This window comes from Hesperophylax consimilis, chromosome 4 (genome assembly GCF_061612785.1).
Source record: "Hesperophylax consimilis isolate HC1 chromosome 4, BYU_Hcon_1.0, whole genome shotgun sequence".
NCBI lineage: Eukaryota > Metazoa > Arthropoda > Insecta > Trichoptera > Limnephilidae > Hesperophylax > Hesperophylax consimilis.
Window position 1 is genome coordinate 29800372 of NC_142839.1, and position 16567 is coordinate 29816938.

General features: G+C 35.9%; 1 protein-coding gene across 1 annotated transcript in view; it reads left to right on the top strand.

The window, feature by feature from the left end:
- The window catches only part of chinmo (Chronologically inappropriate morphogenesis), a 172159-nt gene that overhangs the window by 56514 nt on the left and 99078 nt on the right, over window positions 1-16567 (top strand). Inside the window, exon 2 of the mRNA XM_089651644.1 lies at window positions 6378-6502. The gene's annotated coding sequence lies outside the window, so the exon portion shown is untranslated. The remainder of the gene's footprint in view (window positions 1-6377; window positions 6503-16567) is intronic.

Consider the following 16567-nt stretch of genomic DNA (forward strand, 5'->3'; position numbering starts at 1 on the left):
ACTTCCCACATTCAATGTTTTATCTTTTATATTTTGGTATACGCATTTTCTTGCGCAATATGTTTGCAGCAGACTCAATAGAGGAATATAGTGTGTTATGTGTGCGTGTGTCAACTCGTAACGTACAGCTGTTATTACTCGGTTGAGGGTTATTGAGGGGCTCTGCCAGAAATTTAAAAAAATCTACTTCTCATCAAACGTATTTGTATATTATAGCATTTGGTTGGATTTAATAGCAGAAAAGATTTTCAAATTGTATTTTGTGCGGAATGTTTGTGTTAATTAGGGTGCTTCACTGATCTTTGGTGGGCCGATTTGCAAAAATAAATGTTTATTACATTATTTCTGTTTATTATGCTTTACTTGTAAATAATTTGTCTTATTCTTCAAAGAATCATGTTTATTGCACAACTACCAAGCTTACTGCTTTTAGCATAACTATCTGCATTTTATTACCATTCGCCTTATCGAGAAAATGTTCTTTCGCATTTTCTTCATACGTTTGAACATTTTCGCCCGGAATTATGTATCCCGAAATGGAAAACGTGCGCCAATTGTAAAATAGAGTCCAATTTGGGAAGATTTTCGGAGCGTTCTCCATAATGCGTCGCAGATAATATTACGAAGGCGTATTCCGAACGTTTTCACAAACGTGGCTGTACGGAGATGTTATCACAGAGAGAGCGACGCTGCTTTAGGGAACCGTAAAAGTCAAGGACGTCGGTACTTCCTCACGGCGACAGAAGTCTCCCCAACCCCCCAGTCTACCTCCCTCGCCATTTTCACTCTCAGCGAGGCGGGTGGGGGCTGGGGGCGCCACCCACCCGCACGCCACCCAAACCGCCCCGCCGGCGGGAAATGAATCATTTTTGTATATTCCTCGAAAAAACGACTGCATTACTTTATTGCTGTTGCGCGTGGTTACGGTGCAGTTATATGACAAATGAAGCAGTTTGGAGATTTTAGATAGTTTCCGTGAAGCGCAGGATGATGATCATTTCGCATTGGAATAACACACGTCTTAGCTTAGAAAAAAGTAATTTTCCCTCGCGGCAGTGCGCCTTGCAGAGCCACCCCCTTTTACCAGGCGCCCGCCAACCCTCCCCCCACCCCGCGCCTCCCGGGCCCAGGGCCGGGCGTTTGAAGGTTGCGCAGGATCGATTGCGCGTGCCCTCGTGACGTAAATATTCCTATTGACCGATGCACACGGCCGCCCCCACCCCCAGCCGCAATATCGGTGCGAAACACGCGATATTCAAATTACCTCCCACCGCGCCCGCCGCCTGTAACCGGCCACCGAATATTTTCCTCATTTTTGCCTTTCGTGCTCTTTTATGATTTTATTTACGAAATGCTTAATTTGTATTTTTATAATAAATCTGCATCGTAAATACTTTCGACACTTTCCCTTTCCATTGACTTTCGTTTGTACTTAAGAATTCTTTTCAAAAATACTTAACGATCACAGAAAGATATGAGTAATGAAACATATCTTCAAATTATTGGTAATCCTGTCAATAACGGGACTGCAAGCCGCTTCCTGATAAAGTGTTAGCAAAATCATAAAAATATTTTAACACTTATCCATCCACCTGCATTTGTCTTAATAATGTATCATGACGAAATGCAAAATGATTTTTGTCAAAACTGGTTCGGACATCGTGACAAAACATTAGTATTTTACAAAGTTTGTCAGGATACCTATCGATTCAATCCTTAATGGCCTACAATCCCGTTTTAAACAGGAAAATGAATAATTTGAAGGGATTTTTAATAAATTAGTAATATTTTTTAACATGTTTTCTTCGCACGCATTCAAAACAAAATCACCGATGGTGAAAGCAGAGCTAGGTGCGAACACATACACAGATGTGCACATCTACTGTTTTCGTCAAAACCTTTACACATCATCTTGCGATTTTAATTGCGAAAAAATATTTTAGATTCCACCAAAGCTAAACAAAACACGGGCCCATTTTAATTATGTAGCATTGATTTTGTAATTTTGAAATTTGGATTTTTGGCCAAATACTTCACCAAACTGAAAAAAACAATTGTTACATTAAAAAGAAATTTTCAATTATTTTATTTATTTGTTTTTCTAATTGTAAAATAATCGCTATTAAAGAATACATTTTTTCATGATTTTAGAGGCAATTTTTTGTGAGTTAATGGTAATTATTAAAAAGTAATCTTGCCCAACTTACTAGGTGTATTGTAAATAGAAAATGCGTTTTTCGGGTCAAAATTTATATTTGACAAATTATTGTTCCAACGTTCATTTGTAAGTAAAATTTAAGCTCAACAAAATGTTTTTTTTTTTTTTAATATTTATTATTTTAACATAGAAGTTAGTTTAAATAATTAAAAAAATATATCATTAACTCGCAATAATTGCCAAAGTTGCCTCTAAAATCATCAAAATCGACTTCTTTAATGGTCTATATGTTACCACTTGCAACACAAATAAAAAGCACATATACCATACTAGATATTTACTAAAAATTATTATTAAAAAAATAATGTTTCAGTTAGGTTAAGTATTTTGGCCTCAAATCCAAATTGAACTGTTTTGTATAAAAAAGGCCCCGCAGCCGTTTGCCCAAGCTTACACCGTTTTTAGATCGCAATAAATAATTGGACCTGAGGTCAACTGCTCCACAAGGTATGCAAAAATATTTTCAAACCAGTAATGTGTCTTTTTAAAATGTGAATTTTTCCAACTGCTCCCCTCCGCCTGGAGCCAGTGAGACTATGGCATCCCCAATTGGGGTATGTTGTGAGACTGAGTGTAGTGGGGGGGAGGAGATGGGGGAGAGGAAGGCCGTGGAATACCTGGCTATTCAGATCTGGTCACCGGACACGGCTGAAGCCATTTTTTGGCAACGTTTCAATTTTGAATGGTGGTCTTACTCTAGGGTGATACTGAGAGTAACTTCCACTCAGGAACGTGCCGCAAGTATACTATATATTATTTTTAATGAATAAATTGTGAAATTACACAAATCAATGAAATAAAATTTACTTGGATTATTTGAACCCGCGATCTTCGAATTAGTCGAGAGCCTTACCCCTCGACCACGGAGGCCATCAAATCCGCCGTATCTATACGAAAAATACATGAGTAAGCTATGCTTTTAAAATATAATATTATTGTGCTTTCAGATAGTGCAGATAGCTTAATGAAAAAACTCTAAACGTTGAAAGTTACCCGTTACTGTTTTTTTTATTATTTATTGTTACGAATTAAGTCACCTTGATACCATGTAACTTTGCCTGTTTCGAGACACGTATTCCGATAAATCAATTACTTGCCGGTATCGAGCCAAACATAATAAATGAGAACCGAACGTCCTAGAGTTAAGTATGTTGAAGGTTTGTTTGACGTGACAGTGGGACAATCATGAACTTTATAGAATAAACATGAATATTTCCATATTTGAATTATTTATTCATTTTGTCATGGTAAATGTTATAATTTATTTCCCATTTTGATTCATGTGGTAAAGATGCAATAGTGTGACTACTTTAAAAAATGTTTTTACTTTGTCCGTATTTTAACCCTTTCAATAACCAATAATATTTCACGCCAGTAACCTGCTTCTAGCGGCTTAGTTCTTACTTCTGTGATGTCATTTTAGTATGCAAATTAATAATACATAAACCATTTATGTATTACACCCATATAGTACCTGTTTGTTCGTATACAATATCATTTGATTTTAAACTTTCAGTCAGTAAAGTTCAGGTTAAGACGAAGATTAATGCCAAAACACTATTTTGATTAATCTTTATTACGAATTTGGTGTACATTATGAATACCAAAAATATGCTTTAGATAAATTGAAGGTTTTCCTAACGTTTCGCTTGAGTAGAACACAAATAAATAAATAAGTTCCTCGATAAAAAATATAAATGTAAAGTACCTACTAAAAATATATTTTTTTTCAATAGATATGTATGAACGCGTAAAGCAAACAACTTTAAAAAATACTGTATTATAGCTAAGATTATCTGTGATAGTTTCACACGATTAACTTTTTTGCTTTCTTATAAAATTATTTAAAAAATAAATAAAAACCAGTTTTGTGCTTGAAATCGAACGCTTCTAGACTCCATTTGTCAAGCGATTTTAATTCCCATTCCTACAATATAAGGCAGGGATGGCTAACAGGTCGACCGCGGTCTACCGGTCGACCGCGAAGCTGATTTAGGTAGCCCGCGAAAGTAAAATCAAGTGAATAGGAAAATATGACAAAATAACATTATTTTGAGATGTATTCTATACTATACTGTACTGAATAAGGTACCTACTCACACGCTTCGGTCGCATCGCAACAACGCAATGGCAGTATCGTTGCGTGCATGTGCGTGAGTCAGGCAACTAAATGCGGCTCGCCTCGCTACGCGCGTTTCCACGAGAAGCTTCCATGCCTAAGAAAGGTAGCTTTATATTTGACGTCGTTTTTCGTTTCTACCTATCTTTGCGAATCAACATTTTCAACGATGAATGCAATAAAAACCAAAATCGTTCTCACATAACAGATGCTCACTTAATTTTGCAAATCGCAGTTACTTCGTAAAGTCCCCAATATGATAAGCTTGTGGAGAATATGCAGTGTCAAACATCCTCCCTAAAACGTAAAACTGAATGAAAAAATTATATGTTACATTGCATGTATAAATTCTTACAAATTTATCACAAAATAGTTTTATTTTGTCACTTTTAAACTCTACCTTGCAGTCGACCGCAAGAAATAATTTTTAACGCAAGTAGACCGAACAGGTCAAAAGTTTGGCCACCCCTGATATAAGGTATACCGAGAATATACACATTTTTGGCTTGTAGCTTCCTCTTAATAACCGAATGCAGAAAAAACTGCCCCTTTCTTCCAACTTTTGAATACGCTTGTTGTTGGTTAGTTATTTGTCACCTGATTGACGGCATCGGTATATATATTTTTTTTCGTGAACCGGGCCGAAACCTAACTTGTAATTAATAGCTAAATTATTTTACTTCTGTTAAATTGCTAAGCTAGAAAAATGTTAAGTGTCAATTTGCATACTGCTTGTTGAGATACTTTTGATGCTGATAACAACTGTTAACGAATTGATATTTGAATGAATCGGTATAATTTTTTTTAGTAAAATATTATGTACTTGTTTTTAAGACTACTCTATTTTTAAATTTCAAACCAAATGATTATTTTAATGGAGATAATTTATAGGAAATTCGACAGGAAATACCCCAATTTTACCAAGTATCGTATATATCTCAAAAAAAATCTTACGACGGTATCATTTCTTACATTTTATATTAAATAGCGTACAACCTTAGAGAGCAAAAATTCCGAGTGCCTAAGTGACGTATAAGACCTTCTAGAAGTATCAGGAAAACATGATACATCCCTAAAAGCTTTATTATACACGACCTTTGTGCCTGCTAAGAACAAAAGAACTGTCGCTCGAAAGAAAGCCCCTAGCGGAAAGGAGGAGTGTTAGCGGCAGAATGACTTTTCAGTCGTCTCATCCTGTCTGTCTATTAAAAGTTCTTGAAAAAAAGCTGCAAAACACATTTTCTGGCCAGACACTATAGTTATTATCGCGAATTTAAAGCTGGATGCATAAAAAGTGCGCTGAAAATGATTTTATTTATACCGCGCGCGTTTGTGAAGTTTCAGGAAGAGCCGGTGACGCAATCTATTTTCCAACTTGCAACCGAAAAAAACATTCGGTCAATATGCAAATAATTCCAATATTAGATTACTGGCGTCCGTATGAATGTGCGCGTCTTTTACGTTGCTAGTAATTTCGTCTGCTCAATGTCAATGCTTGGAAATTACATTTGAAGTTTTGATACATAATGTGCTCATCATGAGTGTATATCTATTCCTTTATTAGACCTTATTTTAACTTCTTCTTACCATTTGAAAATGAATTCACTTGCACTGAAAGTTAATAGAAAGTTGCAATATGATGGGAGTCATTTGTTAGTACTTATATTTATTTATCAGCAATAATAACTCGTGATGTGTTTTGTATTTTGATTAAAAGCAATCTGAATTCCTTCCTTTAATTGGTTTACTTCTTTGGGAGACCTTCCCCCGTGGGATCACTCTGAAAACCATATTTATCAACACTTTTTTGAGTGTCCGAACTCATGAGTGAATGGGTTCGATTACTAGCTCATATACACAGAGGGAATGGGGGGGGGGGGTATGCACATAATACACATGTGCGCGGTATTTGTTCTCAGAGTTCTTGCTGCAAAACAAGTTTGACATAAACATTGAAAAGTTGCAGGAGTTGACAGCATTTGGTTTGGTGACCAATTTTTGTATTGAATGATTGACTAATAAAGGTTTGTTGTGTTTCAGATTAGGTCTACTTAGGGGGGTGTATTGGATAGTGCGGGCAACGGGAGCAGAGTCCAGGAGACTCTGAAGCGATGGAAGGGCGGATGTGAACGCGCTATCCTATAGGAGAGGCATCTAAATTTTACGTAAGTTTTATTTTTACTTGTTTTACTTCTTCTGCTCAGATTATTGTTTTTACTGTCATGGAACCTTGTATTAATTTTCTTCCTTTAAACTGTCTTTTTTTTAACTTTATAAATTATGTATCTACACACATGCTTTTAACCTATAAAATAGATCTAGCTGAGACATATACTATATCCACTGAATATAGTAAAAGGAATCCAGAAATATTTTGTATTATTCTACATTAACGTCGTTATCCAGTATCACACATAATAATAATAATTGGATGCTTTGGATAGCGCCGTTTTTGTGCAAAATCACCTCAAGGGCGCTGTACAAATATATAATACATTTCTACAATGTTCTATGTTATTATTAACTTCTTACTAAAAAGTGTAGTAAGCCACAATCTACTTTCACTTTTCTTGTGCCACGTCTTCCTCGGGCGTCCTCGATTCCTTCTACCATCCACTTCCACGTCATACATTCTCCTAAGACCCCTTTCTTTGTTCATCACATGCTTCTTATTTTTTGATACGAAAGGATCTATTTTATTCACTTGAGCGTGCCATGTCTTCCTGGGCTTCTTATACCATTCTCGTTCACGTCATACATTCTCCTTACACCTATTTGTTTGTTCATTACATACGCTTCATTTTTCCACATATAATTATTTGGTTCATGTCTTCCTCAGGCGTCCCCGACCTTTACTACCACTTTTTTATATCCTTTTTTCACTTCATTTAGTATCGTAAATTATACCACATTAATTATAATTCGTATCTTATTCCAATGCAGGGATAATGCGTAAGTCTTTATCGGGAGTCCCCGACTTTTTCTATCAATCAATTCATGTAGTATCGCGAAGTATACCACATTGTTATTGTTAAAAATACTACATTACATCGATTTTAATTCTACTCCTTATCTTATTCCAATGCAGGGATAATGCGTTACTCTTCCTCGGGCGTCCCCGACTTTTTTACCATGCACTACTGTATACCACATGTTTATTGTTAAACTTTATTTATTAATTGACAAAAATTAAAGACTTAACTTCGACTCCGTACCTCATTCGAGTTCCGAAATAATGCGTAATAAGTAATAATGAAACAAAGTTACAAACAAACGTGTTTGTAAATAAAGATAGTTATAAACTTGGAGAAATATTTATTAGATATTATTTCTGTTGACAAGCGCTAATGTAAAAATAGGATCGCTTCAAATATGGTAAGAACCCACTGTTGAAAAAACTTGAAACATGATTCACGTGCCTAACGAATTAAAAAAATAAAACTAACAAAAACACCTCGCGTACAAAAATATATTTATGTTTTTAATTTTATCTTCTTTTAAAACACAACCAATATTTTCTCTGAAATCATAAATTGTTGAAGTAGTTACAATGCCTACTTTCTCAATTCGTAAGTACGGTGATTTCACAAGTGTAAAAATATTTGAACCTTTGACCTGTCGTGTGCGGACGCAAAATTTTCCCCTTGCGTCAGCTGATTCTGTTTTCATGATAACTTATTTGTTTTTTTGTTCGCTCGGAGTATATAGTTTTATAACGATGGCTCATGTACCCTAGTGTATTTAAAAATGTGTTAAAATACGTGTTTTAGCGGACGCTTTACAATGCGATTGTGACATTTGTTTTTGCATTGTGCTAATAGTGGTAAAAGTGATGTTAAAGTTTGCAAGTGAATTGGATTGAACACAGAGAATTTCATCACACCAAACCATCCAATAAGATAAGTCTCATTCATATTTCACTTTGTTTATTGCTGGACGGTTTGTTTAAAACATAATTATGTCAGAGGAATTCAACCATTTGGCCACTTGACGGCTTTTTTTCAGTTTGCAGGATTCACATGTACGGTTGATAATAAAAGGTTGTGTGGCACTGTACTCTGATATCTGATAGCATTAGAAGCTTTAACGGTCATGGGTTACGTTACAGATTTGGTCTTATTTGATGACTATTAAGAAAAGAAAAATTATGCCGAGCATCCGTGTGGATGGCGCCTATAATTACGTATTTGTATATCTTAAAGAACATGCCTAGTGAATGCAGTGCACATAATTACAAAGGAAATGCGGTTTGAGAAAGGATCTTCTTTATTTAATTCTTAAATATTTATCTTAATTGTTTATGTTTATTTCTGTTCAGATTAGAAATCGGCGCTTTTATTGTGTTTCAGAAGAGAGTTATTTATCGTACAATGTTTTTTTTTATTTTTATTTTTTTATATTTACTCCACACAGGAGGCCCTGAAGAAAATAATTTCCCTCAGGGCCTATGTCATCTTTGGGGATGCTGTGTGGAGGGTCGTTTTGTGGAGAGGAAGGAGTGAACATGGGTCTTGAAGAGTCCCATGTTGTAGGAGGGAGGAAACACAGAGGCCGGCAGTTCGTTCCACAGCCGAGCTGTTGAACTTAAGAACGAATCGTAGAAGCGACCCGTTCTCATGTGACAAGTGTCAACTGTGTACAAATGTTGGGCGCGCGTTTGGCGTGTATCCCGACTACGCACCGGTGCCGAAGGGATCAATGACGCTAGTTCCTCAGAGCATCTTCCATTGTAATACCGATAGAACAAGGACAGCATACCTACCTGACGCCTGTGCTCTAAAGATTGCAGTCCGTTTGTTAAGATTGGGGAATCTATCAAACGGACCGCCCGTTTCTGCACAGAGTCAAGGGTTTTTTTCAGGTATTTAGGGGCTCCAGACCAGAGATGGCTGCCAAATTCGACAGTAGGGCGCACTTGCGATTTGTACAGGGTGAGCAGTTGTGTACTATTAAAGTATCTGCGGGCCCTGTACAGTACGCCCAGCTTCTGAGAGGCCAACTTTACTCTGGCTTCGATGGAGCCCCCGTACCTGAGCTGGTCACTTATAGTTACACCAAGCATATCAATGGAAGGCCTGTTCGGAAGATTGCTTCCGTTGAAGGAGACTAGATTATCATTTGGATCCCTTTTAGACGTAATCAGACAGGATTGGGTCTTTGAAACATTAAATTCGACGAGATTATTTTTACCCCAAGAGGAAATACTCTCGAGATAACCGTCCATTCTCTGCTTCAAAGCCCTCCGAGCCGTTGGAGTTTGTGTGCCCTTTGGGGGCTTATCAAACAAAAAGCTATCATGAACTGTACTGTCATCCGCGTAACAATGAATCGGTGCACATGTCAAAAGGTCATTGATGTGCAACAAAAACAAAGTCGGAGACAGAACCGATCCCTGTGGGACGCCAGCATTTATGGAGTGCGAGGAAGAGGTGAAACCGTCAGCAACCGCCTGAATCGACCTATCCCTTAAAAAGTCAGCAATCCACGTACACAGGGATGCGGGAAGTCCGTAAGAATGCAATTTGTTGACAAGTCCTCGGTGCCAGACCCGGTCAAAGGCCTTGGATATGTCTAGTGCGACCGTTTGGGTCTCACCGTGACGTTTCAGGCACCGCCCCCAAACATGCGTCACATACGCGAGAAGATCACCGCACGAGCGGTTCCGCCGGAATCCGTATTGACGGTCGTTGATAATTTTGTTCTTCTCGAGGTATGTGAGCAGTTTGTCGTTGATCACACGTTCCATCACTTTGGACAGAACTGATGTGATCGCTATGGGGCGGTAGTTGGCCGGGTTGGAGCGGTCACCTTTCTTGGGAATAGGGTGAATTACCGCTTTTTTCCAACCAGAGGGCACAGTTCCACACTTCAGGGACATTTTGAAGAGCTTTGTCAAAACTGGAACTATTTCCGCAGCACACCTCTGCAATACCAGGGCAGGTATTCCATCAGGTCCACTAGCTTTGTTAACATCGAGCCCCCGTATGACGTGGAGTACATCCCGATGCCGGATCCTCAGCTTTTTCATATAGAAGCCGCAGTTAGGAACCGACGGCGGAACAGCACCCTCGTCGTCGAGGGTCGAGTTTTCCGCAAACATTTTCCCTAATAGGTTAGCCTTTTCGGTGGCGGTGTTTGCTAGTGAGCCGTCAGGTCTGGTAAGAGGTGGCAAACTGGGTTTGCGAAAATTTCGACCTATTGAGCCCGCAAGCGACCAGAATGCTCTGCTGCCATGCGGGCAGGCAGCCAGCTTTTTGCTGATCTGCAGGTCGTGTTCAAATTTTGACCTATTAATGATTCTCTTGCATTCCTTTGCCGATTTGTTCTATGCTGATCTGCTTTCGGGCGTTCGAGATGTGTTGTAGGCTCGGTAAGCCGCGTTTTTTCGTCGAACTGCTTCGGAGCATTGTCGACTGAACCACGGCTTTGAGCCCACACCAGTTTCTTTAGTAGTCGATTGTATGAAGCCATCCATCGCCGATTTGATGACTTCACCAATCTCCTGGGCACATCTTGAAGGGTCCGAAGTCCGAAAACAAACAGCTGACCACGGAAAAGCGTTGAAATGGGCCCGCATACCGAACCAATCTCGGTAATAAAAAAAATCTATAGAATGGGGCCTAAAATTGCTGAAAAAAATCCCAGATCAATCATTGCGACCTTTAATAACACACTAGATCGAGATAATTTCTTATGCAAAATAAAAACATACACAAAGGCCACAACTCCCAGCACAAATAAATTAAATACATATGATCTAGGAGTATCGCAAGATGCCCAACGAATATATATATCGGATCACTTAACACAAAAAGCAAAATTCCTCCTAGGACAAACTAAACGATTCGCCAGAGAAAATAATTTTAAATATGCATGGACATCTTCAGGACGTATCTTACTGAAGAAAATTGACAGCTCAAAAATCATAACAATAAATAATGCCAATGACCTGCAACGTTTAAAAAGTCAATCTATCTGACTTCTATTTCACTCTGTCATTATGGCTGTTAATGAAGATATCATTTCATGTTCTCATATTGTAATATATTGTTATAGAATATTTATATACTCATTTATTTTTATCACAATCAGTAAGATCTCATGCAACCTCATACTTCTAGTAAATCTATATAAATCTGGGAAAAAAATAAATGAATATATCTATATTCCTTTTATGGTCAGATTCTGGAATAGTTCGCAGGTAATTGTAACTTATTTTTCTATTGCAACACACCCGTCGCACCTACATATTTACAGATTGAGTACTCACCGTGCTCTGATTAAGAATAATAAGTCGGTAATTATGAAATTCATTACTTGTTCATTTAAGACTCATTTCATAATTTTCAATAGGATAATGAATAAGCAATGTGATGTATTCTATATTTACCTACCACCCTTAGCTGTTGTTATCACATATAATTTGTCATTAGGTAATAACATACAAATAACAACTGTGCATATACCTGAAAAAAAAAATTTTCATTGCAAATACCTACGCACTATTTTGGCCACATCGCTGTGTATTTCAAATGTTTTTGTATGTATTTATTTTATGTCAACATATTCTTTGCAACATCTTTACAACCTAAGTACGCTCCATGCTCTGAGCTATATTTTTTTGTTAATATCATTTAATAATTGTTGTTTTGTTAATATCATAAAATCATTGCAAATACCTGCGCACTATTTTAGTCACATTCTGTGTATTTCTAATGTTATTGAATGTATTTGTCATTTTAGTTGCGTTCTTGATACTAACTTATTTATCTTACCAATCTATTACCACCAAAAGATCTACTACCACTCTATAACCACTTTTATTGCTATTATTCACTTTATTATAAATATTTACTTTAAGATTGATAATTATGTAAACATAATTTCCTTCGTTTGTACCTTCACGGGATATACCTACATTTTCGACAAGTTTTCACGGGCTCAAATTAATATTAATATACACCCATTATTATTCTTATTATTATTATTAATTACATCGCATATTATTTGCTTTTGTTTTATGAGTCACACCACCAACAGCAACATGTATAAAAAAGTATTAATATGGATTCTATATTGGATGAAGAACTAAATGACGACAAGGAAATCAATATCAACATAGATGACCCATCAGTATGTAATGAATTTCTTAACCATTCTGCTCTCTCTATATATTGTATGAATATAAGATGCATAAAAAAAAATTTCGATGATACTATAGCTGTTCTCGACGCAATACAACATAGATTTGGCATTATCGTTTTTAGTGAGGCTTGGTTGAAAGATTCAATCTATATCCCAAGTATTACTGGATATTCATCACATAGCACAAAAAAAATTTATTTACAAAATGATGGAGTTGTCGTTTACACTCGGAATGATGTCATAGTTTCTGTTGAAGAAATAACTATTCCACATGCCAACTGTCTTAAATTACAACTACCTTATAATGTATGTGTTTTAGCAGTTTATAGATCTCCTTCTCAAGCACACATTGATACCTTTCTTGACCACCTAAATGACTTACTACGTTCTGTATCAACACATAACCATGAAGTGATTTTATGTGGTGATATAAATATAAATATTCTGGATATGAACAGCATAAAAAGTGAACAATATCTTTCACTTTTGATTTACATAAAAAGTGAACAATATCTTTCACTTTTGATTTACCACGGTCTAAAACCATTAATTATTTCACCGACTAGAGTAACATCAAGTACTGAGAGTTGTATTGATCACATTATGGTTAAGTCAAAAGACGATCCTCAGAGTGCTGTATTCAGGACCAGTATTACAGACCATTTTGCTACATTATTGAAATATCCTAAATCCAGAGTAACAAAATCAAAAAAAATAGACGTAAAGCTTAGACTAACTGTGGATAATGACCTACTAAATTCGACACTGAAAGAGGAAACATGGGATACAGTCTTATCCACCAGTGATGTCAATACTGCAGCTGATAATTTCATAAGACGTCTAAAATTACATATTGGAAATTGCTCATATACTAAGAGAATCCATTGTAATAAAAAGCACTTGAAACCATGGATAACTTCTGGAATTGTTAACTGCCTCATTAAACGTGACAAATTACACAAGAGTTGTCGTAAAGAACCAAATAATATCGAACTGTTTGCACATTATAAAAGATACAGAAATTGGTGTTCTAAAATTATAAAAACGACCAAACAGACATATTATAAAGGGAAGCTTCACGAGGTAAAAGGAAACATAAAGCAAGAATGGAAAATAATAAAACAAGCATTGGATTTGCAAAAGGAATCAGTGCCCATAAATAAACTGAAAGTAAATAATAACATTGTATCCATAAATGATAATCCAACAGTCATTACTAACCATGTGAATAATTTTTTTAGTGATATAGGTCAAAATTTTGCTAATCTTTTGTGTAGTGCAAATAACACCAGTGAAGAATCTTTAGTAAAAAATTATAATCCAACACAATCTATGCAAAATGCCTGCTTTGAATTCAAACCAACGAATTGTAATGAAGTTTTAAATGTGATTAATGAGCTAAAATCAGGTTTTTCGAGTGGAAATGACAATATAAGTGCAATGGTCTACAAACAAAATGCTTCTGAACTAGTAATACCTATTACACACATTGTAAACGTTAGTTTTGAGAATGGCTTGTTCCCTAATCATTGCGAAAATTCCGAAGTTATTCCTTTATTTAAAGGAGGAGATAACAAAGATGTAAATAACTATCGACCTATCTCCTTGCTAAATACGTTATCAAAAATAATAGAGAAATTAGCTAAAATTAGGTTGATGTCTTATGTAAAAAGATATGAAATTCTCTCAGATAATCAATTTGGCTTCCGAGAGAACATGGGAACAAGTGATGCTGCTTTAAAAATGATTACCACAGTCGTAGAAGCTCTTGATACTGGCAATAAAGCAATGGCCGTCTTTTTAGACTTGTCTAAGGCATTTGATACCGTATCCCACGGTTTACTCTTAAAAAAACTCAGTTCAATGGGTATTGTTAATAAATCTTTAGATTGGTTCAGATCATATCTTGAAAATAGAACACAGAGAGTAATAATTAATGATCACATTAGCTCAAATAAATCAATTGTATATGGTGTTCCTCAAGGTAGTGTTCTGGGTCCAATTCTATTTTTGTTATATATTAACGACCTCTGTAAACTGAAATTTTCTGGATCTTCAATTGTATTTGCAGATGACACTGTCTTGGTGTTTGCTGCTGACACGTGGAACGAAACGTATGCTAAGTGCGAGGCAGGATTAAGGGCAGTCAAAAATTGGCTTGATCAAAACTTGTTAACCTTAAACATGAACAAAACTAAATATATTACTTTTCCTCTGTAAATCAACTGTAAATTTCCTCTGTAAATCAACCATCTTTGGAACGTTCATTAAAAATACATTGTTGTGTGCAGGAGTGTAACTGTCAATCTTTGGAAAGAGTAGACAACATCAAATACCTGGGTTTAATTATTGATAAAAATTTAAAATGGAACAATCACATTACTACATTAAGAAACAAAATAAGAAGGCTAGCCTACATTTTCAAAAATCTAAGAAACATATTGGACAAAGTTACATTAAAAACTGTATATTATGCTCTAGTTCAATCAATGCTTTCATATAATGTTGTCTGTTGGGGTTCTTGTAACAAGACTACCTTAGAGCCTTTGAATGTTGCGCAAAAATTAATTTTAAAAATAATGTATAAGAGAAATTTTATGTATCCATCAAAGTTATTATATAGTGAAAGCAAAATTATGACAATAAGGCAGTTGTACATAATACAGGCTCTCTGTAAATTTTTCAACAACACTATTACTGCCAAAAGATCTCAACAAGTGCGCATCACTAGAATGGGTTCTTCTTTAATGTATCAGCCGGTGTATACCAGAACATCCTTCGGACAAAGGAGTTTTTCATATAAAGCTCCGTTGCTATATAATATGCTTGGAGAAAATATAAAAACTATAGGTACGTTAAATTCATTCAAGAAAATGGTCAAAATCTCCGTACTAGCTGAGAATGATGATTTTGGATCACCCATGTTGTCGCTTATATCATAATTCCTTGTGGAAGCTCTGTTTCGATACAATCCTTATTTACTTACTGCGCATGCACTTATTTACTTCTAAAATAACTTTTGGTTATTTATTATTATGTTACTTATTATTATTATTATCTACTTAATTATCGTATTAATATTTACTTTAATTATTGTCTAGCTAAAATATTTACTTACTTACTTTTTATTATAATATTATCTACTTACCTATCGGTTATTATTTACCTTTTTTTATCTAGTTATTTTTTATTTTTTCTTATTTCTTTATCTTATCAGTATGGTTTCCTATGCCTGTGTCTGATAAGCCAGCACAGGTACCTTGTACTTTAGTTAACAGAAGAATATTATTGTTGCCAACTTACTTAATAATGCTTCTTTTCTTTTCTTTTCTTTTGTTGACTTTTTTGTTTTTTGTTTTTATTTTTTTCATACATTTCTTACTAAAATTTTGTTTATTTTTGTCTACCGGTCTCGAAACGTCCGTGTCATAAACTTTTCTTTTTTTGTTTAAATTTAATTTAATGTTGTTATTATTTTAAATTTACATATATGTATTTTTTAAATGATATTATTGTAAAGCTGCACATCTTGATACAGGAATGCCCTAGTGAGATGTGCAGAGTATGCTTTTTATGTAAAAACTGTTTTTTGAATTAAATAAATAAATAAATAAAATAAATCTGCTGACCTATAGTGCCACACTTTTCTCCTCAGTCTCTCATTGGTTGGTCTGAGGCTAACGGGGATTGATGTCGTCACTAGGCAGTGGTCAGATGATCCCAGAAGCGCTGTGACGTCAATCTTATAACCGTGTGGCACAGTAGTTAAGAATGGGTCTAACAGATTGGAGCGGTGAGTCTGGACATCAGGAACCCTTGTAGGCTCCTGAACTAATTGCTCTAATCCGTAGCAAATGGCAAAGGATTCCGCCTGTCGGCCAGCCGAGTCCGTTGGGCCTGAGAACTTCAACCATGGTTCGTTATGAACATTGAAGTCCCCCAGAACAACAAACTCGGCCGAAGGGCACACTCATATAACATTTTATTCGAATATTTAAGACGAAGCAAGGAAGGCGAAAAGGAGCATGGAAAAGCGAGGGGGCAGCGAGAGAAAGCTAAAATAAGCAAGGAAATAAGAGTCAAGA